At 42.8% G+C, this 27,720-nt stretch overlaps 1 long non-coding RNA gene across 3 annotated transcripts in view; it reads left to right on the forward strand.

Moving 5' to 3' along the window:
- Nucleotides 1–27,720, forward strand: part of LOC138911008 (uncharacterized) — a 220,360-nt gene that overhangs the window by 106,907 nt on the left and 85,733 nt on the right. The window lies entirely within an intron of this gene.

Here is a 27,720-nt window from a genome sequence, read left to right on the forward strand (position 1 = left end):
TGACATATCTATATTTGTAGATAAAAAATGCTCAGCTCCGGCCTTGAACCGGTTCTTGAACCTTGAATCGGTTCGATTGCAATCTTGGGTTAGTTATCGCCTATTTAACCCTTTGGTGCCCACTGTTCTTGCCATTTGATTTACTTGTTGTTGTTGTTATTGTTTCTGTTTTTCTTTTATTCGCTAACTGCATTTGTTTTACCATCAGCCACGCCCACCAACCGCACTCCCCCCACCCCCCCACCCCCCCCCCCCCCCCCCCCCCCCCTCCCGCCACGTCCCATTCGCATAACGCCAACGCTGCGAAAATTGTTGAAAATTCAATTTGAGAAAAACTTGAAAATGCCAACGGCAACGGCAGCCACAGTCTTGGCCGCAAATCTAAAGTCACCTCAGGCTTCCTTTTCCCAACCCCTCCCCTTCCCCCTGAAATCGCCTTACCCCTCGCCTGCTCTGGTCTGTGCTGCTTGGCACCGCGAACCTCATGTTTATCCATGATATTTAATTGGCTGCACTGCACAGCAAAAGCCACAGCTTGAGCTTGGCGAGATGGGGAGTGGCCGTGGAGGGGGGAGAGTGTGCGGGGGTGGGTTGGCTGTGCTGGTGAAAGTTGTGTTTGCCACTTGTTATACTGTAAATTGGCGCTAATTTATCAGCACAATGACGCCACCTGGCGGCTTAATTAGCGCGCGACTTTAAAGCCAATTGTTGTTGCTTTTCACTTTAATGTGTGGCAACCCTGGCTGCAGAATTTGCCGCCTGCCAGACGTGACGTGACAATAATACCTAAAAAAAAAAAAAATAAAAAAAAATGAAGAAGAAGTGGAGTGAAAAGAATGGCAGCGAAATTCTGTGCACCGCGGGGCATAACATGTCGCTGCATAAATTTTACGCTCATCACCTGCCGCCAGAGTTGCCACTGTGTGTGTGCGCGAGTGTGTTTTTGACCTTTTTGTTGTTTGTGTTGCCATACCCTGTAATTATGCTGATTTGTGTGCGAAAAGGAAGCTCGAAATTGTGCAAATTAAGCATTTCAGCCAACAAGTTGCAACAGAGCCTGCTCCGACCTCTGCCAACTCGGTAACTAACAGAGCTAGAGTTGAAAAATTTGTTATGTGACTGTAAAATTAGAGAACATGTTAATATTTTATGCGCTGAACCCGTTACACGCGTCGCTTGGCCTTGAAATAGGCAAAAATTCATTTGGAATGCGTCGGCAAATAAAGATCCTAACATTTGTCTTACTTGATTATCAACTAATGGGCGATATCAGAGGGGGGGACATGGGCTGTATTAGGTAGTCATTTTAGGGAGGAGGGTGGGGGACTTGGAGCAGGAATCTATAAAATGAGATATGTTTGATGTGTGTGCGAAACTAGGTACCAAGTGGGGTAGATACAGCTTCCATATTCTTCGAGCTACGCCTCAAAAACCATATATAAAAATCGATACTTATCGATTTTTAAAATATATCGATATGTTACTTATGTTATGCTATATACTTCAAAGAAACAACATAATTATGTGTAGCAAAGCTTTGAAAGACAGCGTCTGGCTGAAAGGCACAGCCTGGACACGTGTGGCGACTACAGGGTATCTGGCAGTCGAGCGTGCTGCTCGTTGACCGTTTGACTTGTTGTCGAGTTACTTATTCAGCCAACTTCTGTGCGACGCTTTTGCATATACATGTATATATTTATAATATTTATATGGCGCATACTTTTGTGCGACGCGCGTATATGACACGGGCGCTGCCAGACAGCCAGACAGCCAGACGGCCAGACTGTCACGGACGGTGTTGCCAGAAAGGCAGGCGCGAGGGCAGGAGGGTAGGCGGCCGTTTCAGAGTCCTTGTCTCGTAAACAAATTGAATTGAAGTCATAAAAGTCGTTGCCAAGACGCGAAAAGATGCCGCGCTGCGTACCCAACCCATGGCTTGCCCCTCACAAAATTGAACCCTACCTCTTAACACTCCACTCCCGCACCCCTCCCCCCTACTATACACTCTCCACTCTTTGGCCGCAACCCTGTTTCAGTGTTTCGTGCTGCGTATGCTGCGTGTCAGTGATTGCGACATTTGCACGCTTTGCCCCTGCCTCTGCTCCTGGGCCTGGGCCTGCCCCTGTCCCTGTCCCTGCTGTTGCTGCTGCTGCTGCTTGTCAGCGCCATTATGTCGCACTTGTTAAATCCGTGCGAGAGAGTGTGCACACACACCAGCACACACACCCGAGCACACGCTCAGCTTCCCTTTTTTTTTGATGCCTCAATAAAAATACAATACGTTACAATTGAATTGAACTCAATTGAATTTGATTGAAGTTGTAAAGCTCAGACAGCCTCTGTGTGTGTGTGTGTGTGTGTAGGTGTGTGTGATTGTGTGTAGGTGTGTGTGCGTGTGTGACAGCAACAACAAAATGCAATAATGTGTCGCCCAGCCTGCGATTGTGACGCCTTCTCCCCATAAACGAGGTGTCATGACGGGGAATGTTGCGAATGTTGCGAATGTGGCGAATGTCCATAATCATCGTGTTAAGCAGCTTCATCATGATGTTGTGTTATTGATGATGATGCTGATAAAGTGCGCTCCATAAATACACTTTGAAGACAAAGTGCACGAGCTAGTGGCAACACCTTTGCAGCCTCCCCACGGCCCCCCTTGAGGCACGCCCCTGCGCAACCACAAGCCTTATTATCCATACACACAAACACATATATTTTCAAATACATACATCTCCGAAGCAATTGAAGTGCTATCAAAGCAAATGAGAAATGAATACGAATGCGTACTCGCATTCATTCGCATTCGTTTCTCCTGTCTCATATCTCATACTCATATTCATATTCATTTTCAAATTTCACATATTGACAACATCAATCAGGGCCGCTTATTGCTTCCGTCCCATTCGGCACTTGCCCACACTACGCTTTGCGCTTTCACAACACTGGCAAGCGCCTCACCGGGCAGGTGATTTATGAAACGCACAAAATGGATGCAGCTCTGAATTAGTGTAGAGGTTGCAGGGTATATGATGAAAGGTGAAGGCTATGGATTGCAGAGTTAATAGAGTATATTTTCTGTAGAGTATAGGGTTAGGAGTAGTAGGAGTAGTAGGAGTAGTAGGAGTAGTAGGAGTAGTAGGAGTAGTAGGAGTAGTAGGAGTAGTAGGAGTAGTAGGAGTAGTAGGAGTAGTAGGATTAGTAGGAGTAGTAGGAGTAGTCGGAGTAGTAGGAGTAGGGGTAGGAGTAGGAGTAGAAGTAGGAGTAGAAGTAGGAGTAGAAGTAGGAGTAGTAGGAGTAGTAGGAGTAGGAGTAGGAGTAGGAGTAGGAGTAGGAGTAGGAGCTGGAGAAGGAGTAAAAAACGAGGGAAAGCTTAAGAATCAGAGTGGCTAATGTAATAGGAATGGCAAGAGAATAAAAAGGCAAAGGAATTTGAAACAGGAATAGTTAGAGGAAAGAGAATACAGATTTAAATCCCGACATACCAGGGGAAAAACGAGCGCATGTCTGCATGCAATGCAAAAATACATGTGCATAAGCAATTCAAAAGAAAAACAAATCATAATTACTCGTTTACATGAATGTAAATGATGAACGAGGTTGTAAATACATGAATCAGAGCACTTGAAATTGTCATGTCAAAAATATTGGCCACAATTGACACCAAAAACTAATCGCAAAACAAAACCCATTTGATTTAGTGGGCGCGATGGGAAAACCTTGTTAATCCCCGAAAGCTGCCCATTTGGGACTTGTTCGCTTGGTTTGGCTTTCCATTTGTTGTTGTTGTTGTTGTTGTTGCTGGTTGACACTTTTTTAATTTCCGTTGTAAATGAAAACCACTTCCGGCGAGCTGTGCGAATTTCACCTGAAATGCAACCCGGGCCTCAGTGCTGAGGGCTTTTAACGGCTTAACCCGGCGGCGTCGCCGGCGTAGGCGGCCTGTTTAGGCCTATGCGTTTCCGGAATCTGGAATGCTCTTTTATACGTTACATGACGACAAATAAAAATGAAAATAGCTTTCAACTGCAGCCATAAAAAAACCACTCTCACTCTCACTGTGCACTTTGCTGGACAATAGATTCAAGGTTTTAAGCGCATAAATCAAAAATGTTTTCGGGCACCAAAAAAAATTGCACAAAAGTGCTTGAAAGCATACAAAATAATTCCGTTTGCAGACAAATTACTTTTCAATAAACAAGCTGAGTTAGTTATGAGAAGGAGGCGTCGTCTAAGCAACAAACTTGGGCAAAAACTAAGCGAGCAGGTTGAGGGTTCAAACCCAATTGAAGTGTTAAATGATTATCAATATTATTGTTCAGTTTACAAAGAGTACATATTGCAATTGTTTATATACCCTCAGGCTTACTTATTAAATAGCACTGCTTGGAGGGGATTCGAACCCTCGTACTCTCCAGAGTTGCCACCACAGCTCGTCTGCCACGAATCTCCTCTTGTAAGAAGGAGGAAGAGTCCAAGCAATGAAATTGCACAAGCAGCTTGAGGGTTCAAACCCAGTTCGAGTGTTTAAGAGCTTCCATTATTATTGTACAGCTTATCTAATCTGAGAGCATCAGCTTATGTATATATATAAAGCCTGGCTTATTAAATATATACTGACAAGCCCATGCCTCGACTTCATTGTGGATTCGAACCCTCGTGTCTTACACAGTTTTCGCCCCACTGAACGACTGTTTCATTGAGACTTTTACGAAAGAGAGAAAGAGATTAGCTGCACTCTAGTTGCCATACTTGTTATTATGGTAAATATATAATAAGGTATTTCATTTTCAAGGATGGACCTTAATCAAGAGCAGGCAACGGTTCCAGTTTCGGATGATTATGAGAACTTAAAGATATGCCCAGTAGTAGATGCGCATGATGATAGGTTTGTTGTTGTTGTTGTTGTTGTTGCATGGCAAATACGCATGCCAACTCGCAAATGTGCAGTTGTCTTGGCCCACACACACACACACACACACAGAGACAGACAGAGAGACAGCTGACATGTCAATTGCAGACACAGGGAGACACACTTGGTACGCACTCTTGAGCACGTAGAACGTAGCTGCTGCTGTCGCCTAAAGCTGCACCACAATGCAACAACAACAACAACAACAGCAAGAACAACAACAACAACAACTCTGCGTGCTGGCAGTTGCCTGTTGACAATGCATTTGGACCCTTACATGTTTAATGATGTATTTACCTATGCCAACTAAACTTGCAGCAACAGCAGCTAAAAACTATTCGCTAGCGAATGCACGACTTGCAGATACCCTAGACAACACATATTCAATGCATACATGTTGCATATGTTGAGCTATAATTCTTATAAATTTATTTTGAACTTTTGAATAATAACCAGAATCTGCAATTTTAAGCTGTGAGTGATATAATTTTAAGCTCTTTACGCTTTGCTCAAGCGTCATACAAAATTACATAACTCTCTCTCTCTCTCTCTCTCTCTCTGACAGCTTCTGAGTTCCTTGGAGTTACAAATAGGTGGATAGATAGATTATGCTTTATTCTAGACGATTTTCTATGCTTATGAAGAGCAGCAAAGCAAACTAAAACTTGAATTAACAAAGAAAATTTGATTTTGTTTAAAGATATATTTTGCGCCCCATCAATTTGGAACTGTCCAATAAAAGACAGAATCTCTGGCTTTAAGCAGCAAGTCAAATATTTATAAACTATTTATGATGTACTCAAACGCCATACCAAATTTCATAACTCTAGCTCTGACAGTTTCTGAGTTCCCTGAGGCCATAGAAGAGTGGATAGAATATGCTTGAATCTACTTGATTCTGAGTGCGCATAATGTTTGGGCATAACAAATATCGTTGCGTATGCCTTTCGCTAGTTATCTATCTATATTTTCTCGTATAAGGGTAGCATACCCTTGCTGCCATCGCTTATTAATGTAGGGTATCAGCTATGCACTTGGCCCGAAACTGGACTCGAAACGGACTCAGCTGAACGCAATTGAAGTCTGGGGCCGATTGCGAGCGCGTGCAAATGCCAACACCTTGCGCCCTTTAACCACCACCCCCCCCCCCCCTTTTAACACACGCCCTCTGCCCCCATCGTTTAACCCATTGAATCACCTTAACCCTTGGCAATCGGCAATTGCGAAACCGAATTCGACTGCATTTGACGTGAATTGTTCGAGGCTTGAAATCTATGATTGCAGCTATAACTGTGCACACACACACAATACGCACACACGCACACACACACACACACACACACACACACACACTGTATAAGCAATTGGTACATGCATAAATTTTGCCAACTTTTGCCGTGTTCCGTCTGTCTGCACGGGCTGTTAAATGAGAGCTTGCCCCCCCCAAAATGCACTCTTCTGTGTTCCATTCCCAGCGTTCCGGCTTCACGTTGTGCTCCAGCTGCAGCTGCAGCTGCCAAGTGGTGCCAAGTGGTGCACATGGCATTTTTGATTGTTTATTGTGTTTATTGTCTATTTAAATTGATTACCATAAAATGATTACGTCCCTCTGTGTGTGTGTGTTGGTCTGCTACGAATATGCGCTGGTAACTCAGGCTTTCCATTAACTGCCGTCTATGTAGAGGAAAGATACAGCAAAAGAGAGAATGGAGGAAAAAGTGAGAGGGAGAGAGAAATATAGTGACAAAAGGCAGAGAGGAAGGGAAAGAGAAAGAGTAATTAAAATAGAGGGAGAGAAAAAGTAACTGAGAGAGAAAGAGAGAGAGAAAAGGAAAGACAAATAGAAAGAGAAAGAGATAGAGAGAGAGTGAGAGAGAAACAGTAAGAGAAATAGAAACAGATAGTGAATGAGAGAGCGAAATAGAAAGAGAGAAAATGGAAACAAAATCTATCGATAGTTGCCTCAGACAATCGCGTTACGATAGTTCTTATCGACGTTGCTTCAATTCTATATCTTCAGTACTTCAATATCGTAAAAGTCTGTTCTATTATTTATCTAAAGTGCATTTTAAAATATCATTTAATAAGTGGCAAGAAATGAATCAATGTCCAATTAAAGAAAACTAATCGATAACAAATGGGTACGATAAACCTATCGATAAACTCGATAACTACAAATCGCTTTGGGGCAGAGCTATTCTTATGATTACCATGCTTAATTTCATACCAAATAAATAATGTTGAAAAAACTTTCAGCAATACAAATTAAGGAGAGCTTCAATTACAAGTTCAACTTTGCGAGTGCTCACTGTAGCAGGAAACTAAACTCGAGCGTATTCCGAAGGGAATTTAAGAAAGTTTCCCATCGATTATTGAATTGTTGCCTTGTTGGCTTGTTTAGCTTTTAAGTCACATGATTAGCCAGGTTTTGCCACGCCCCCGCCTACCCACACACACTCACACACACACACACACCGCACCGCCGCCCATCGGTCATTTGGGGCCTAACTCACGTGCTGACCACAAAATTGATGAGGCAGGCCGTCGCTGGGTCTGGGTCTGGGTCTGGCTTCGGGTCCGGGTCTGAGTCCGGCCTTCAAGGACTGCAATAAACATTGAAACAGCGCCAAGACATGACAAAGGATAATGGCTGCGGCTCAGGGGGGAGGGGGATGGTGTGGTGTGCAGAGGGGGGGGGGGGGGGGGGGGGGCACAGCCAATGAGCCATGATGAGCGCAAATCGATTGTTCAACTGCAAAGCCACAAAACGAGTTTAAGTCCGTGTTCAAAACTCCAAAAAAAAAAAAAAAAAATAAATACAATCAAATGAGTATGTTTTCAAGGCGCGACTAGCAAATACCCTGTACGAGCTGTCGCAAGGCATATTCGCACTTGCAGTACTTTTATGCGCCCAAAGGGATTTTTATGCAGCCTGCTTCTTACATTTTTCCACCTACTATGCATGCGCAATTTGTTCAGGATGAACTTCGGTACTTATGGTCCGATCTTTCAGAAGTTTTCAGTACCTAAGCACATAAATGCCCAGTCAGATGTATCTAGGTCACGTAGTTCTCGAGCTAAGCTCAAAGAAACAAGTCTGAAAATCGATATATCGATAAATATCGATTTTCGGGAAAAGGCAAAAATAATGCTAAGCTCGTGCTGCTGAACCATGAATATATCTACCATATAGCTGAGCTAACTTGCTTACTGTGAAACCAAAGCTACCCTCCTCTTGCACTGCATACAGGGTATACAAAGTGTGGCTGACTAATGTGGCCAAGTGAAGCGCTTTTGTCTGGTCTTTAAATCACAAGCTCTGCGACACTGCAAATCAATTTCATAAAATTCACCAGATAGATAGGTGTTTGCGTCAATAGAAAAGTGGGCTACAAAGTGGGCGTGGCTAAGAAGCAGCATGCAGGAAAAAGAACAAGAAGAAGAAGAAGAAGACGTCGCCGGGAGCCATCCATCAAAAGCGTTTTGGCGCCCGGAGCGTTAATCGTTGTCAAAACCTGATAAAGACTGATTGAGTGCTTAATGGCAAAAAGCAAAATAGACCAGCTAACACACACACACACACACACACACAGAGAGAGAGAGAGAGAGAGAGAGAGAGAGAGAGAGAGAGAGAGAGAGAGAGAGAGAGAGAGGGAGGGAGACACAAATGAAGCGACTTTATGGTAATCAACTTGTCGCCGCATAAAAAGAAAGTAGAAGGAGAAAAAAAAAAAAAAAACGCAATTTCTGGCCAAAAATGTGTTGCGCGAACGTCGCCCATGGACATACGTATATATTTAGCATCGATGCCTAGCGATACTTACTCAATAAGCCCACACCCCTTAGATAGAATCCCGACCCCCTCGCAGGCGCAGTCATTGATGAAGATTGAACGTTTGACGTTGTGATTTTGCGCTTGCAGCCAAAAAGACTTTGCCTTTAAAGCCAAATATTTGTATTGTCTATGGCCAGTGGCTAGCTGAGGGAGAGAGCGAGAGGGGGGGGGGGGGGGGAGAGGCGAGAGGGAGAGTGAACGAGAGGGAGGGGGAGGCAAAGCTTGAGTTTGCTTTGTTTTTAGCTTTTCAATTGCAGCAGCTGAAATTATTTGCATATGGCTCATACGTGTGTCCATATATGTGTGTGTGTGTGTGTTTGTGTAGTGTGTGTGTGTGTCGACTGCCTTAAGCGGCTGCAAGTGAAGCGCACAAGCACTTGGCACATGGCACATGCGAAATTTTTACTAGAAAAGATGTAAAAAATGTGCGAACGCAAATAAAACGCGCGCACACACACACACACTAAACACACACACACACACTTACACAAACACAGAGAGAGAGAGAGAGAGAGAGAGAGAGAGAGTGAGAGAAAAAGGGCAGCTTTAAGCAGCAGGGAAAATATGCTTTAAGCGAGGGCCATGCGGCGTATACTTAATGTTTGCTTAAAAATGAAAAAAAAGAGGGGGTGAAGGTGGGGGAAGGGTGGGGGATTGGAAACGGAATTTTCACAATTCCACGAATTTTCACTAGCATAATCCAGTTCGTCAACATACAAGTAGCTTGCCATGTAATACCACATGCAAAACAAGCAGTAAATAAACTGATTTTTCAGTTGTTTTGTAAGGGAAAAATGCAGCAGTTGTTGGCGAAAACTGAATATGCAGCAAAAAATCACTATTTTAGCTTCATCATTATCTATTTTATGTTTTTTTTTTTTTTTTTTTTTTTTTTTTTTCATTTTCTACTTTCACTTTGATCTGGCGAGCAACATGAGCACATGACATGCTGATTTTTCAGTTGTTTTGTAAGGGAAAAACGCAGCGAATATGCTCAAAAGCTGAATTGGCAGCTACTAATCACTATTTAAGCCCGATTATGGACTGTTTTATATATGTTTTTCCATTTTACACTTTCGCCTGGATCTCAAAGACAACACGAACAGGTAAAAATGCAGCAGATGCAGAAAGAAAACTCTTTAAAGGTAGAAAAAAAACTACTTTATAATTTTGCCAGCGCTTCTATGTTGTTGAAAATTCTTTCGTTTAGATCTCTATGCTGATTATTCAGTAGTTTGTAAGGAGAAAGTGCAGAGAAAGTGCAGCTCTTAGAAGGTATCCAAAAAATCTCTGAGTGCAGACAACCAAACTTTTAGCTGCATTTGCAGATTAATTATCAAACAATTAATCATTAATTTAGTGCAATTTCGATTCTAGTTAATAATCGTAGAAGGTTCAAGCTTCGAACAGAAATTCCACCCACTTAATGTCTAAATTTATGGATTTAACCTTCCTCTGAGATACGTCATGCCCGATATTTCTATAATTGTTAAAGGATTCGATTGGCTTTTGCCTTTTGCCATTTGGCTGTGATTTTCGGGGCGGAACTAGTTGCGTGCTGGGCGCCCATTAACAATGCCGCAAATTAATTAATTAAAGCGCTTTAAGTGGCCCACGAAAAGAAAAAGAAAGAAAGAATGAAATAAAGAAAACAACAACTACGACAGGTTGGGGAGGGAGGAGCTGTAAGCTGATGGGCAGGAGGTTTCACTAAGAAATTACAAGAGAGAATTCAATACGTTTCCAATTATAAGTCATAAAATGGGCTAACCAGTGTGCACGACTAGCAGATGCCCTGTTTTGAGTTAGGCGTAAATATCAACATTCTAGTCTCTGTTCTCACACAGGGTCTGACAAGATGTTTCTCTTCCTGTTAATACCGTTGTTTGTGTCTAGGGTATCTTCAGGTCGTCCTCGTTCTTGTGGTCTCACGTACCTCATATCGATCTTCCCCTCCTTCTCTCTCTCTTTCAGTGCCTTACCTTGACTTTGTTTCGCATGATTACAGGGCATCTTCTGTTTCCCCCCCTCTCTCTTTCTCTCTCTTTCTGTCTTTCACTTTGTTTCTTTAGATTGCCTTAGCTTCATTTTGCATGTTTACAGGGTATCTTCTGTTCGGCCTATCTATCTTCTGGCTTATTCACATGAGTTGTCCTCACATATCTTTCTTTCTCTCGTTTCCATGTTTCCTTATAAAACTGAATCTTAACTTTGTTTCATACGTTTACAGGGTATCTTCAGCTGTGGCAAGCTCTTCTGATCTTAAAGCTTACACGGGATATCTTTAGAGCTCTCCCTTTGATCTCTCTCTTGACATTATTTTGTGTGCTTACAGGGTATCTTCTGCTCAGCCTTGCTCATCGTAGCTCTATGATCCGAAGGTTATTGTACTAGCTCTTCCTCTTCCTGTCTGTCTCTAAATTGCACCCTTAACTTTATTTCGTATATTTACAGGGTATCTCCGCAGCAGAAACATTTGATTATTTCATTACATTTAACTGTTATGTTTTCGAATATCGAACGATGCGTCTGTTCTCTCTCTCTCCTGCTCCCACTCTAGCTTTTACTGTTGCTGTCTATTTCCCCCCCCCCCCCCTCCCTTCCCCCGCCTCCCTCTCTCGCGTGCTGCTTATATTTTAATTATCACAAAAGTTTCATATATATATTTATTTTTTATGTGTTTGCCTTTTCGTCTTTCATTTGTTTAAGCCTTTTTCGGCGGCAACAGCAGCTCTCTGCCCTGCCCTGCCCTCAACCCCCCACCCCTGCCCGGCAGCAGCCCCTTTGGCAACATTTTGTGCCTAGTCATGTTTTAACGGTGCTTCAACAGCAACAACAGCAACAACAACAACAACAACAACAGAAACAACGGCAATAAAATGCTACGAGTCCCGTCATTTATGAGCCCATTACAAACATTTCGCTTCGTCTTCTGCCGCTTCTTCTTCTTCTTCCGTTTCTTCTTCCTCTTCGTTTTGTTGTTGTTCTTGTTCTGCTTCTTCTTCTTCAGTCGCTGGCACTCAAGACATTTGCGGCACTCTCATAAGTCATTAACATTCTAAAAGGTTTTGCTAGTATATGAAATATCATCATCATCATCATTTCACTCATCATCATCATCGTCATCATCATTTCGCCCAATTCCCCAACATCATATTCATCATTCTTTGTCTTTAAGGTGCGTCCTTCACATTAACATATTTACATATATTATTTATATTGCAAGTAAAGGAAAAAAACAAAAGAAAAATACAACAAAATAGAAATCTCTGATATCATTTCATTAGTTTCATAAATATTTATTCAATTTGTTGTTGTTGTTGTCGCTTTTATCCATAATTTATCAAATTGTTAGCTGCCAGCGCTTTGTATCGCTCTGCTCTCCCTCTCTCCCTCTCTCCCTCTCTACCCCTCTTCTCCTCTTCCCCTACTCCTTACACATTTTCGCTGACAATTTTCTAATCCAATTGATTTGTGCTGCGGGCCAAATGCCGCAATACAAGTACAAGCCCCACTCCCTCCCTCCCCCCTCCCGCTCAACTGCCCTTGCCTTGAACGTATGTATTTCAGCAGACCCCCCTCCCTCCCGCCGCTCCGCTTCCCTTCGCCCCATACATAGTTTGTACAACCGCAATGTGCGTTGTTTATCTTCATGAATTTATCAACCAAATGCAAGAAATTACTATCTTGACAACACGACTAGCAGATACCCTGCAATACATATATGGAGCAGTGTTATTCTCATATGCTCTCCTTGGGTCCAGCATGCCCTGTTGCTGCTGCGCATTTGCGCTGGGTATGCGCGCACGCAAAAAATAAGAAATAATAATAATAATAATAATAATATTTGTGTTTGCTCTGCTGCTGGATATTATTTATGTGCTGTACGCAGATACATGTATCAATGGATGTTTCTCGCTTGTCGCATTAGTAATGCAAAATTTTGTCATGTCCCCCCGCCCCCCCCCCCCTTCCCCCTCCCTCTCTTCGTGCTCCTCCCTTGTGCATGGACATTGCATATTTATCGGCGTCAGGTCGCCAGGTTCGCAGTGAACGCATCCCGCGCTGCCCCCCAGCGAACCCCTTCGGCGTAGCAGCTATATCCCATGCGCGTATTCATTAGCGTTCGCCAAGTCAAATGTGACTGCCGGACGAAAGCTGATTGCTGCGAATGCTTTGCAAGTATATGCGAGAGCTGATGTTTAAGTTGATTAGCTCACGAAAAGCTGATTGCTATGCAAAAGAATCGAAAAGAAACTCAAGAAAGATCAATTTTTGACATCTAAAAGTTAATGTTGATTTTCAATAGCTGACAAAAAGCTGTTTGCTATGCCATTTTGAAATTTGGATAAATAGGATATTTGCGAGGACCATTTTCACATAAATTCGGACCAAGAATAATGTTGCCTGATTTAGATGCCCAATTGATCTAGCTCAAGGAAGATCGACTTAAACTTGCAAAAGCTGAACTTTATGTTTAATAGCTGACAAAAAGCTGATTGCTATGTTAAAGTAAATAATACACAGAGTTGTGATGATAAGCGGATGTACATGACAACAAGCTGATTGTTATGTAAGAATATTGAAAGCAAACTCCATGCAGATCGACATAGCAGACAAAAAGCTGAATGCTATATGTGCAATAGCCGACAGAAAGCTAATAGCTATATAACAATGTTCTAAGCAAATCTCGAAATATCGACATACACATGCAAAACTTGATCCGCATGTCAAATACCCAACAATGTGAATATATGTATATAAAACAGACTGAAAGAATATCGAATTAGATAGACTTGCATAAGTTGATGCTTATTTAGTCCAATAATTATTTGATAAAAAAAAAGCATATTAAATGAAACAGCTGGATTAAATTTAAATTAATATGGCTGCTGAATGAGGGGCACATTTTGGCAGCCAGTTTGTGGCATGCAGCAAACACTAAATAATTCAGGCTGCAAATGATAAATAACAGAAACTATCTAACGATGCGATAAAATTACAGCGACTAATGCGCATAAATAACATAAAAGTCATTAAAATCACATTTAATAATGTAATCAAGTGTGTGCCCAGGGCAGCTAGCTAAAGGGGGGCTGGGACAATGACGGAAAAGTCTGAGTGTGGCCACATATGAAATATTTATATGGTAATAAGCAGGCAGCTTTAAGGAAGAGAGAGAGAGAGGGAGAAAGGGAGAGAAGGATAAAAGTTGAGTGGGAGGGAGAGAGAAAGAGAGAATCGAGTTGTAAAGCTCAAAGAACCGGACGGATAAAAAGCTAAAGCTGGCCACACATTAAATGAGCTACACTGAGCGAAAAGACACACTCGTAATTCCAATAAAAAAGCCAACAAATTTTGCAAACAAGATATGCTTGTATCTCATATCTACATTCCAAATTTGAAGTCTCCAGCTCCAATTATTTTCCATATCGATTATAATCGATTTCAACGAAATGGATACAAAGTTATCGATAATCTGATGCAACCTTGAGTATTGCAGGTAAAAGGTCAAGTCCTTACAGACGGACATGGCCAGACTTTGAGAGCTCAGAGATGCTTTCAACTGGCTATTACATGTATTTGATACCCTTTCTAGTGCAGGGTATGCCAAAAAGCGTATAAGCATGCTGAAATTAATTCAGATTTTACCCCATAAGCGCATCGATTGTGGCTTTCATTTAGGAATTTGCAATATTTGAAATGCTTCGGTTTTTGGTCGAGTGTACGTAACAAGGCACTTGAAAGGACCACAAAGGACTTCAGGCAGTGCTCATGTGGATACTCTCTCTCTCTCCCTCTCTCTCGCTCCGTCTTTCAATAATTTGCTGCACTAATTACATTTATATTCAGTTGTGGGCTTTGATTTGATTTGAATTGTATACGAAAATTGTTCCGAATGGAAAATTATTATTTATGTTTCAATTAAATGTCCATGCGTGTGTGTGTGTGTGTGTGTGTGAGAGAGAGTGTGTGGGAGTGTGTATTAGTCAGATTTCAAGCACCACAGGTTTTGTGGGCAGCATTATTCAGTTTTAATCTATTAATTAAGCAGTCGATTTGGGCAATTTGCAGTCCGTTTCGATAGGATTCGATTCGGGCTGGAAGGGGCAGTTCCCCACTGCCCACTTTGCCACCCTAACAATGCACAATGCTATTCAACAAACAATTCATTGACCAAATAATTCGGTCGATTCATGGGGTTAATTTGTTGATTGAAAATCACATGACGTGCCCATAATTTCAGTAATTTATTGTTAATACAGGTCAGATAAAGGCGCCTGCATTGGAAATGTACAAATTGTTCCATTTGTTTAGCCCAATCAATACACACGCCGGAAAAAAAAAGCACACACACAAACCCAACCAGCTCTGTAATTATTTTACAGCAGGGGTAGCCCCTAAATATAGTATTTGTGAGTCCAAAGTTACCTTTCAGGGTGAACATTAATTTTAGTTGTGTCACATTTTAGCAGCTTACTGAAAATATTATAAATCCATTTTCCACCCTTCTTTGGGAATTCTTCCACTCAGCGGCGTGAATTTCCCGCAAACAGTGAATCGCGTTTCAAAACTATATTTGCAAGCCACAAATCGAGCATGGACTCTTAAGGTTTGCCAAAAGGCTAGTTCACTATTATCAAAAAGTAAAGCTGTGAATATATTTTTGGGTAGATTTCACGGCCAGACCAGCTTCAGCATTTCATTTCCGCACACATAAGTGAATTTCCCAAAATGTTTGAAAGAAGCAAAGCGAATGACAAGCGAAATTTTCATTGCATGCGTTATCCACCAATTTTCCACTGTTGCGAGTGGAATCTGCCAAAACCGCGTCACTAGGTGAAAATATATATGAAATATCGGATTTGGACATTCTTGTATTTTTGATATTCTAGTCAGATTTAGCAACTACTAAGAATGCAAAATATTTTCAATATTTGACCTAAATATAATATCGCATAGAGTATCGACCCGATACAATCGAGGGTAGTGCAAGTTGAGCCAGCCTTTCTGCTCCTTTACTTGCGTGACTTCTCCTAATGAGATTTTGGGGGTATTATCTCAAGCCCTTCCGCTCAGTTGGCCTACGTCTGATGGACTTAATTCAAGAACATGTCGCTTAGATTTATCTTGGCCAATGCCCCTCGCATGCCGTGCTGGCATTTGGCGTTGCCAGACTGGTAATCAGTAACCAGTAAGCCGTCATCATTGCCCATTCGTTGTTTGTACTAAAAGGAGCTCGAATAAGACCCGGACTCCTACTCGGAGCTGGATGGCCCATTCCTTGGCTCGTGTCCGTGTCCGCGTCCTCAGCTGTTGCCCGGCAGACAAACAAAGCTGTATGGCAACCTTGCCCGCGCCTCATCCGTCTCTCTTTCAGTCCGTTGCAAGTTCATTATTTGCGTTACGTGACCCGCAACTGGAGCTGCATTCGGGCGAGCTGTGAACCGCTGCAACCTCATAATTGCTATGTGTGCGGCGTATAACCATGCTCGCATTCTCTACCGAAATGCCGAGCAACAGCTACGAAGGTTTTCCTTTTTTATGCCACACGCCCCGCCCACTGGGCGCCACGTTCAGAGCCTCAGGTTCTGGCCAAAACAGAAAACTTTCGAGTGAGCTTATAAATCATAATTTCATTTGGTTTCTTTGTTTCACACGATGTGGCTATGGTAAAATCAACAATCGATTATTGTTATTACATGTGTACACTGAACAGTGCTGCCAGATCGATTTGATGTAAGCCAGACAAAAGCTGATCAATTTGTTGTTACTTCAAGGTAAACTGAGCTGTCAGATCGAAAACAAAAGCTTTCGTGGACATAAGCTGGGCGACCGGTCTAAAGCTGCATGCTATATATTTACGATAATTATTTAACAGTGCTGCCAGATCGACAATAGTTAGCATAAACTAGATAAATACTGATCAATTTGTTGTTACTCCAAATTATCGGATTTTCAGTAGATATACGACAGTGTTGCCAGATCGACCGCTAGTGTGGCCATTGACAAATAGTGATCATATGGTTATCTAAGGCTGATTTGTGATCACTTCAAAGTGAACAGGGCTGCCAGACTGATCGCAAGTGTTCTTGTAGACAAAAGCTTAGCTGGCGCCGTAAAATTGAGTAACAGCGTTGCCATAAGATGTAATTATTGGTAAAAACAAATTATATGATATGAAACGGTGTATTAACGTAAAGCCGATAGTAGTCAGTGTTGCCAGATCGACAATATCGTGGCTATAATAGCGAAAGCCACTTGAAATGACGAAGCAGACAAAAGCTGATTGATTTAAGATAAGAACATGCAGTATGCACTTGTATATACTCTTAAATACACTTCATTATGAAAACATACTTTACACTTGACCAGAATTGTTACCCAGACTGTGATGGATCTTTGTCCCAACTATATTTATCGTATCGCGCTCAGCTCCAGCTCCAGCTTAATAGGCAGGGTGTCTGGGCGAAGGTTACTTGAAAGCTACTTTGGGGCTACTTGGGAGCTACTTTTGGCATTTGATGTGTTAATCATGCGTGAAATTAATTCGTTCCACAATGTCTCATTAGTCTGCATTAACTGAAGCGCCCAAGCGACCAGCACGGACACAGTCCGAGTCGAGCCAAGGACATGGACATGGACACGAACATGCTGTAGAGAATGGCCGGACCGGGCTGGGGCTGGGGTATTACCCCGGTCACAGATCATATATTATTAACTTAATCCCATGGATGTTCATTTGCCATTGGTCTCCAGCTCATTGGCGGCTCTCGACGCGCTCAAGTGCTTAAAATTAAATAATTAATTAAACTTCCAGAGGCGAGCCAAGAGCCACAGATACAAAGACACCAGGCCGGACGGAGGGTGGAGACAGGAGAGATGAGGAGAGGAGAGGAGAGGGAGGCGTGGCGGGACAAGCAGAGAATGTTGTGACTGTATCTGCATGCAGTAGCTGGCGACGGGGCATCACAATGCGAGTCACATCTGCGCTTAGCAGTTCATGAATAACGTATTAACTTTTACTTTTACAAGAGCCGGGGACGAGACGTTGCCGGGCATGCCTCGTATGAGTATTGTGGGCGGGGGGCGTGGCTGGCAAAATGTACGCCGTAAGCAGCTGTTGCGATTGTTCAATCAAAGTCAGTCGTGAGTGCGTCGAGCTGAGCATGAGTCAAGCCTTGGCGCAGTCTGGCAACGCTTAGCATGCATGTGAGTGTCACAGCAATCAGCCTTGAGTAGATCAAGTGGGGCTTGACTCTTATTGCTGGAAGTTATAGCTACATTTAATAGTATGCACTGTCATGTTCGTGAATGACTGTTACAAATCGATAATTATCGATGCGACATTTTGTGAACAATTGATTAACCCCTTCAATGGTTACAGGGTATCTGATAACATAAGATTTTATTAAAATCTTATAAAACCTGCTGTTTTCCGCATTTAATGAGCAAATGTTAAAATACAAGTGCCATCGAATTGTAATTGCTATCGAAATGAATATATCGATATTTATCGGATCGATTTTTCTTTACTCCTTTCCATGGCTATAGGCTATCTAAAAGCCAAACATATATGTATTTCGATTTGCGAAACTTTTATAGTCGAACTTGAGGATATTACCCGGCATCTCCCGTACCCAATGAATAATGCTAAAAAAAAGCTTATGTTATCGAAATTGTGTGTTAACTTTATAATAAAAATTGCGCGATTACGACCACGAAAGCAGCACACAAACACAGCTGATGTTCACACACTCACACGCACACACACACACACGCACTCAGTCCTCGACACATACCCGTGCATATTCGCACTTGACACTCGTCCTTGCCGTCGCGTTTGAACGCACCAAAGAGTGTAGCGCACTTTTTACTCGTCGCTTTTTCATTGTTCTCGTTGTTTTTGTTGTTATTTTTTTTTTTTTTTTGTTGCCACATTAACCCAGTTCTGTGAGAGATGACAACACGGAAGTGTCGTCGCTGTCGTCTACGAGTGGAGCGCTGCAAAAACATTTTTGTTGGCCGCATAAAAACATGAAAATATACTATGTAACGAAATCTGTACTAACCACACAAACACACTCAGCTAGTTATGTGCGAGTGCGTTTTTAATGCGCTACACACGAAGATAGTATTCAAGTATGCCTCGCTTTTTAATCCAGCCTGACGCAAATGAAAAGCAGCCCAACTTGTTCCAAGAACTTGTATCGAAAACTTTAACCATAGCGAGCAGCGAGTGCATTGAAACTTAAGGTCTCTTTGAACAAGTGTACAATAGCGAGAGTCACGCTTTGTGACGAGTTGCTTATAAGTTAATGTATGTCCTTTATGGCGATTTCAATAACTAGAACTTTCGGCCCAAAGCCCAATAAGGAGTAACTTAGATCACTTTCAAAAGTAACGAGTGCCTAATCTAACGAGTGTCCGATTTTTGTATGTAACGAGCACATTCTACCTCAAGCTGACTTTAAAATTGTTGAATTTCATTTGTTTTATGCTGTTAAGTAGCGAGTGTGAGATTTCGAAGCGTTTTAAGTAGCGAGTAGCTGACATTTAAATATGTACTCTGCTTGTTTAATATTATTTTTGTCATGCTCTTAAGTAACGAGTGCTATGAGTGCCTCAGCGAGTGTAAGATAAAGCCTGCATAGTAACGAGTTCATAAAATCGTAAGCCAACTTTACAACTGGTGCTTTGCTTGTTGAAGTTTCCCATTGCCATGCTCTAAAGTAACGAATGCCTGATATTTTAATGTAACGAGTGATATATTAAGCAGATTACAACTGTTCTTGAATGTCTATAAAAGTAACGAGTATTTTAAGCATTCCACAGATTTGAATAGTGCTATGTTCCAAAGTAACGAGAGCCTCACTTAATGGCAACTGTGCTATTAAATCATTTTTGAACAGCTCCAAAGTAACGAATACTTCTCCGCTTGTTAAAGCTTGTCTTTATTTTTGAGTTCTTTCCAAGTAACGAATAGCTCACCTAACAGCGAGTTAGCTAATGGTACTTGAAATAATTCAAAATTTGCTGGCAACTTTAAGAAACTCTGCCCTGCAGGACATAAAGATGTTAGACTTGAAAGTTTGGCAACAATTTAACAGAGCTAGAGAGAGCGAGAGAAGGAAGGAGGGAGAAAGTGAGATAAAGAGAAAGAGTTAGAGTTAAAACTATGCAACATTCGTTAGGGCAGGACAATTTGGTATTCTTGCACGTATGCAGCGCATTCCATAGTTCAGTAATCTCGAGTACATTGCATTCCAACTTGTTTAACTTTGCACTTTCGCCCGCTGTCGGACTGTGGAGGTGTGGCATCGCATCGCATGGCGTGGCATGGCATGGCCCAAAGGTCGTCAACGAGTGGAGGCAGCCGGCAGAGGAAAGCCCGCATATGATGACACACATAAAGGCCGGCGCACAAATCCGGAACAAGTCACAGTCCGTTAGAGGTGGGGTCTGCGGACTGAGGGTCGTTTAGTTGGCTCGGGACCTTATTTAATTATGTAAGTAGCTGTGTTTTAACGAGTGCTTTTAGGCTTTTTAAATTAGCATACGAGGCGGGGATTAAAGCACCAACCGGCCTGGCCCGGACAGATAGTTGGGATTAGCTGTGGCTGTGGCCTTAAGGCCAAAGGCCAAAGGCCACGTTAATAAGAAATCAAATAGCCAATGCCAAATATTCAATAAATTTCACTTTAGCAGTCACGTGCGAGCCAAGTGCGAACACGTACACAGCTCGCTGCAACTGATGCCGTGGCCTGGCCAGACCCCAAACCCTGGACCTCGATCTGGAGCCAATGGAGAGACGTTCGACTTGTCTGCGTGGGGCTCCAGGTGCAAAGGCCCTGAAAACTGTGCGCCACATCAATTCCTGTCCTGCCCAACTGGGCAACAGACAACATTTTTCCCTGGGATGGGATGGGAGGGTGTCAGGGGGGTCAGGGGGCTAGCTGGCACGTAGCACGTGCAACGACGAATTCTCGTGGACGATTGAAATTGCTCGTGGCAAGTGGATAAGTGGACATTAATCAAAATAAATATGAGAAACGTGTTGAAATACGAGCAGACACACACGTGCCACACGAACCTCATCCGCATCTACAGATCTATCTCCCTCTCTCTCTCTCTCCGTCTCTCTCTTCCTCTCACCGAGCATCCACAATAAGTGAAAACGATACGAAAATTATTTAAATGTCTGGCCACATACTAAAAGCAATCCAAAGCTCAATTAGCTGATGTGGCCACAGATATGAGCTCGCTTCCGTCTGCCCATTTGCTACGCTTCTTGCTCTTGAATTTTTAGCTTATCTCCAGCTTGGAGTTTCTTCCTTTCGATTTAGCCAGAGTTCATACGATTTGAGCTGTACCTCAGAGTTAGGCTTCTTACCTTTGAGTTTGTCGTGAAACTATAAATTCCTAGCTTATCTCTTGCTTGCCGTTTCTCCCTCCCTCATGACACACAGTTCATATAACTCAGCGCCACGCTTTATACCCTTGCATTTCTTGTAAAGCTAATCTCGTAAGGGGTTGCTTCTTTCTAATTAACCTCTGCATAATATGATCCATTAACCCCAGCTGGGAACTTTTGAATTCCTAGCTTACCTCTTGCTTGTAGTTTCTTCCTTGTTTTGAACCCATACTTCATATACGATATGCCTTTACATTAACCAATTCCTCCAGCTATAGAAGTTTTCGGCAAGGTATTCCTTTGTACTAAGATGTTTCTCTAGATTAAGGAATTCTGCAAGATATTGCTTGAGAGTAAGGAATTCCTCAACATATTGTCCCTCAAGGTATTCCTTTATATACACTCTCTGCTCAAATGATACACATTTTGGTCTTCTAAAGAACTTCCCTAATAGCATGTTAAGTAGTTCGGAAAGTTACTTTACCCTAATGTCTTGTTCAATTAGCCTCCAGCTAAAATGACAGAGACTCGAACCAGTGCGAGCTTTTTCCAACTTTTTTTTTTTTTTTTTTTTGGAAACTTCCCTGAGAACGTGTTAAGCCGCTGATCCAGGTATTTCCTTCTTATTGTCTTCCGCTTACTTTCATTTTCATTCGATTACGGACGCATCATTTGGCGACCGCATTAAAATTCAAGGCACACTTCTATAAACTTGCGTAAAGAGCGAAAAAACAAAAAAAAAACAAAAAATATAAAAAAAGAAATACATCAAAGTTCAGAGCGGTCCAGGGACTTGTCTGTGTGTTTTTTGGTTGTTGTAAAACTTCTAAACAAATTATGCATGAGAAATTCAATTTGCATTTATTTTGCAATAATTTCATATCGGCTCAAAATATCAACAACAACAACAACAACTTGACATGCAAAAGAAAAACACGCATTCAAAATGTAAATAACCGGAGCCACAACGAAGGTTGCCTACGTATAGAACATTGATGCGGCGGAGGGTGTGGATCTAGGAGGGAGGGGGGACGACAGCTGAGGGTATTGCGTCCGGGTCGCTGTCAGTGGCGCTTCATGCCAACATTTGGTTAATGCGAACAGCTGGCGCAGCGTCTGGAACTAAGAGCTTTCGGCCAGTCCCACTTGAAGTCGAACTAGGGAATTCAAGAAGCTTTTAAGACACGTCTGGCAAGCTTCATTGAGCTTTCGGCTACTTTCTTGGGATTAGTGTGAATAGCTTTTAAGCAGCTTTTAAAACAAGCTTAAGGCCAAAGCTTTGGCTCAGAGCTTTCAAACAAATCTACTTGTAGCCATGGCCTAAAAAGTCTTTGCTGACTAGGCCTACCTCTAAGAAACTTTGAATTATCAACCACAATAAGTTAAAGAATAGGAAAAGCTTTAAGTCATAGTAAATTTAAAGCTTTAACTTAATAGCTTGGCTCTAGTACAGGCAACGAAACTAAAAGCTAGCCAGGGCTAGGTCTACTTATAAGCTATGGGAAAATTGTCTTCTAAGATTAAAAGGCTTAAAACTTGTGTGTTTCCGTGAGCTTTACAGCTAAAGTAAAGCTTTAAGTCTGACAAGCCAGCTTTGAGGCCTTGTATGGCTTAAGGCTGAGCTGTAAGGCTTAAAGTTCATAAGGTAAAAGCTTTAAAGCTCTGCATAGCTGAGCTTAGGCCAGCTCGTTGAGCTTAGCTCTAAGCTCACTTGGCAAACGGAAGTCAATTTTCAGTATGCCCAATTTAAGTAGCGCATTGCGAAAACAGACAGACAACAGTCTCCAGCTGCCGAAAACAGTCGAGGCCAAAAGATCTCAGCCGCAATGTGAAGCGAAAAAAAAAAAGAAACTTTTTCAATATTTTACGAATCAGGTGTTTCCTGTCGAAGTTTCCGCTTAAGGACACGCACACAGGCCGAAAGACGTGGGCGAGCTGGATGGGGGCGGGCAGGCAGAGAGGCGAGCAGACGGCACGTAAAAATAAAATTTAATGAAATGTAACTGGATATGCCACACACACACAGGCAGGTGGGCAGGTGGGCTGGCCGGGTGTTGGAGGCCAGCCAGACAGGTAGAATGTCAAAAAGCCTATTTAGCATATATTTACTGGCAGAAACGAAGGCAAAACGAGGCCAACCAAAGGAAAAACTTTTGCTCCGAAAAAAAAAAAAAAGAAAACAAACAAGAAAACCAGAAAATAACGCAGAAAATCCCTTTCGGTTTGATGGGGTGCCGTGTGTCAGAGGGGCAGGGCCCGGCAGAAGGGCTCGCTGCTGTCATTGGAAATATTATAAATCATGTGCTACATTAGCCAAGCGACGCTCCGGTGGCTTCTGCAAATTGCCATTAAATTCATAGAACAAACACAAATAGCCCAAAGACGCAACCGACTTCATTCAGTCAACAAAATAGCCCTACCGACAGCCCTACCGACAGCCGTACCGGTAAATGTAAGCCCATTGACGAGACCCACTGCCTGAAGATTAAAACATTTTCGAGTGCTGCTCAAGAAATTAAAGACTCATCGCCTATTCTTTCAGGGATAAAATATTTAATAGATCAAGGCTTATGTCGCATCAGCTGAGAGAAGGCAGTCAAAGGGTGTCAAGGATTTCGAATTGCTGAGAGCTTACCTCTGCGCCTTGATGCATTAGGAAATATATTGTTCTCTGCATGGATTATTGAGCTTATCGAAGCCTAATTCAACATTTTCAAATCAAGCCAAAACTATATACATATATATATATATATATATATATATATATATATATATACAGAGCCTTAAGGTTGAGGTCTAGGCAGCTGACATTGAATAGGATTTTGTCTATTTAAAATTCAAGGTGGGGGGGAAAGTAGATCAAAATACATGAGAATCGGACGGGCAAGCGAAAGGTCGGCGGCTCAAATCCAGTTTGTTTAAGCTTCAAAAATAAACAAGCTGAAATAAAATCTGAATGGATCTTAGCAGTAATTAGTGTTCTCTTCCCAGTAGATCTAAGTAGATGAGCCTCATAAGGTCTGCTCTCCTGGCAAGCGAAAGGTCGGCGGTTCGAATCGAATAAATGGGATTGAACTATATAAAATAATATGTCTTGGGTTTTGTCGTGGCACGTTACGTAATAAATGCCTACTTCTTCTTTTCTTCCTAATCAAGATGAGGGAATGGGTTTTTAGCAATAACCATCCTTGAGCTTGGTCTTTGGCAGGCCGGACCGGACGGGTGGGCCAGTCAGGCCCGTGAAGATGACGCGTAATCAATCCCTAGTAAGTCTCATGTGCATCTCATTGAATGCCCGAATTCCCGAACGCTTGTTTTCATTTGTATTTTTGCGGATTTATTGTTGGCTTTGGCACAGATCCAGCTGCTTGGCATTTGGTTTGTCGTTCTGCTTGGAGCACGCATTTGACGCGGTTTTGGTTATTCCACCCAGTCCGGGTGCTTGCTCACCCTCAGCTGAGGGGCTGAGCTGGCACTTCTTGGGCTCTTGTCACGCCAGGCACGGCACGATAGCAACTGCAATTCAATTGTTGTTTCCAGCTGCCCCGCCCCTGTCCTTACAGGCTATGCGCTGGCCAAAAATGTTTGAACTTCTTTTACCCGACAGCAATTTGCGGCGGAAAATTGTGATTTGTTGTAGAGCGCGCACGATTTTCATCAGCTGTCGTCCTGCGAGTCGTCCTGCGAGTCGTCATCGTCGTTGTCGTCGTCCTCGTCCTTTGGCAGCTTTGCATTTTGTTCAGATACTTATCACACAGTTTGGCAAATGCTGCACAAAGTTTTGCTTAATAGCCTGGAAGTTTTTAATGAAATGGTTTTGCTTTTGCCTCAGCTATTGCCATTTCTTTCCTTAAAGACGTCAAAAGCTTAGCTGCATTAAACGGAGCTAAAAAAAAAGAAAACGAAAACCTAACCAAACACGTCCCACGACTGACCCTCATCAAGTCGACCCAAAGTGAAATTCCGAACCCAACATGGAACAAAAAAGGCGAGTTTAGGTGAAATGTCACACTGGAATTTTTGCTTTATTAAAATAATACAAGCACTTGCCATAATCACAAATATAACTCGGCACAATAGGTAACCAGCTTGTCGCTCCTTCGTGTCCTTTTCTTCTCTCCGACAGCTGTCTCTCCAGTAGAGAGGGCAGATTAAATGTTTACTTGGTCAAGGAAATTAATTTGCTTGCACATTAAGTTTGATTTTAATAAAGTGTCGCCGCTCTGCAAAAGCATTTGGGTTCGGTTCGTAAACTTAATAAACTGCCACTTGTGTGGCCCTCTCCAGTTAATATGTTTAAGTGAGTGACCAACATTTGTCATTTGCGCCAAGTACGCAGCATTCTTTTGTGCCACTTCCACATTCACTCTTGTTGTTGTTATTGTTGTTGCTGTTGTTGTTTGTGCCCGGCAAACATGACAGCACACATTAATTTACTGTGCTCTCTGCTCTCGGTAATTAAAAGTGAAAGTGTTTGACGCCGCGTAAGCATGCGATGACAAAAAAAAAAAACAAAAAACGTGAACAAGAATAGCTGCAGCAGAACGGCCAACAACAACAATGCTCATTACTCCGCCAAAACCGAGACTGACCCTTTTGACGCGTCCGGGACATTGTAGTTGGCAGGACGTTGCGTTTAAGTCTAGCTGACTGCACAATACCCTCACTCAAATCTGACATTCACATACGTCTTGACAAGCTGCGCACAAAATTATTCACTGAGTGTACAAATTGATGTGAACATCTCCTGGCGTCCGAGCAGGGACTTTCACATAGGATCGAATCACGGATCATTACATGGCGCTTGGGAAGAGATCTTGAATTGGTACAGAACTTGAAAATGTTAATGTTTAAAGGCGTCCGAGCAGGGATTTTTACTAGACGTCCGTGCAGGGATTTCCGCATGACGCCCGAGCAGAAACTTTCAGATCGCGCCCGAGCAGGGATCCAATAGAACGTAAGCAGGGATCATCATATTACGATAGAGCCGCGATCTTTACTTGGCGTCGGTCTTTTACGCACAATACGCACAAGCAGGGATCTTCACTTGGCGCCCGAGCAGGGACTTTCAGATCGCGACCGAGCAGGGACTTTCAGATCGCGACCGAGCAGGGACTTTCAGATTGCGCCCGAGCAGGGCTCACAGGGATCACATGTCGATCAGGCCGGAATCTTTTCTTTGCAAAGATCTTAAACATGATATGCAAGGGCATTTAAATGGCCAACAAGCAGGGATCTTTACTTGGCGCCCGAGCAGGGACTTTTGCAAAGCACCCGATTAGCGGCATAAACATGGCGAGCAAGCAGAGCAATTTACTTGTCGCTTGAGCTGGGACTTTGCCCAGAATTAATTTGACTAATGCAAGTGTGGCAACCGGTTTTGGCTAACCAATATGCCCGACTGGCCGCAGCGTGTGAACTAACTAAGAACTGGAGCTTAACGAGAAGCTCGCTTGCCGTTAGATTTATGATGGTCTCATTAATTATGGTCCAGCCCAAATAAAAGATGGCCCTTGTCTCGCACTTGAAACATGCAATTAAACGGGGAAGCTGCCAAGTCGCGACACGCAAATCAACATAAATTGCAGACCCATTGCAGAGGTCTTAAGGAGGTCGCATTCGGTTGCAGCAGCTATAGCTATGTAATCGCATATGGATGCCGGCCTGGCCATAAAATTGTCTTGAGCCGGAAATGGATTGTGGCATTTGGCACGCGCGACAGCCAATGCGCATATAAATCCAAAAATCGTTGCCAATTTGCTGGTCGGGCGCATTTTTATGGCCCCAGGCCCAGGCCCAGGCCCAGGCCCAGGCCCAGGCCCAGGCCCCACTGTTCCACATACAATTCGAGACGATGTGAGTGGAGACAAATTCATTAATTCCGGCAGTCGGCAATTGGCAAGTTTTCTAATTAAAACAACAAACAAATGGCCACAGAATGAAGCCAGTGACAATAGCAATGCATATGGAAATTGTTTGGCATCGGAGACTCTAGCTGGGGAACGAGCCGAAGCTGGTGTCTGAGGTGTGGGAATACCCCAGATATCTGTCGAGCGGAAACTGTCTGGCAAGATGCTAATTCGGTTAAAAACTTTTGTCGTCAAGTTTCCAGCAACTGGCTCGCTCTCTCAGTCATTCATTCAGTCAACCACCAAACCAGTTCAGTTCATCTCTCCGTAACGCCGTGCCGCCGTCCGTGACACAAACTTCGTTTAGCGCTTGTCCTGGACTCCGAGTTTGGCTAGAGCTACAGCTTCTGGTCGCATTGTTATGCGGCACATGCAAATTGAGTAGAAGCGGCAGCTTCATCATCAACTTCATGTGATATGCATCAGTTTGCCAAAAATTGTTTCTTAAATATGCAATCCGTCCACAAGCCGACCCCAGCCTGATGCCCACATCATCATGACCATGGTCCTGTTCAAGCAAATGCCAGCTTTGTTTCGCACATTTTCCTGCATTTTACATGCTATTCAAATTTAAATATTAAAACGTGCATTTGTTATAATATTAATAGCATTCAACTGTGCTCGTCTAATGCGGATGGCGAACTGTACGGAG

Source organism: Drosophila virilis, chromosome X (assembly GCF_030788295.1).
Source record: "Drosophila virilis strain 15010-1051.87 chromosome X, Dvir_AGI_RSII-ME, whole genome shotgun sequence".
In the NCBI taxonomy this organism is placed as follows: Eukaryota; Metazoa; Arthropoda; class Insecta; order Diptera; family Drosophilidae; genus Drosophila; species Drosophila virilis.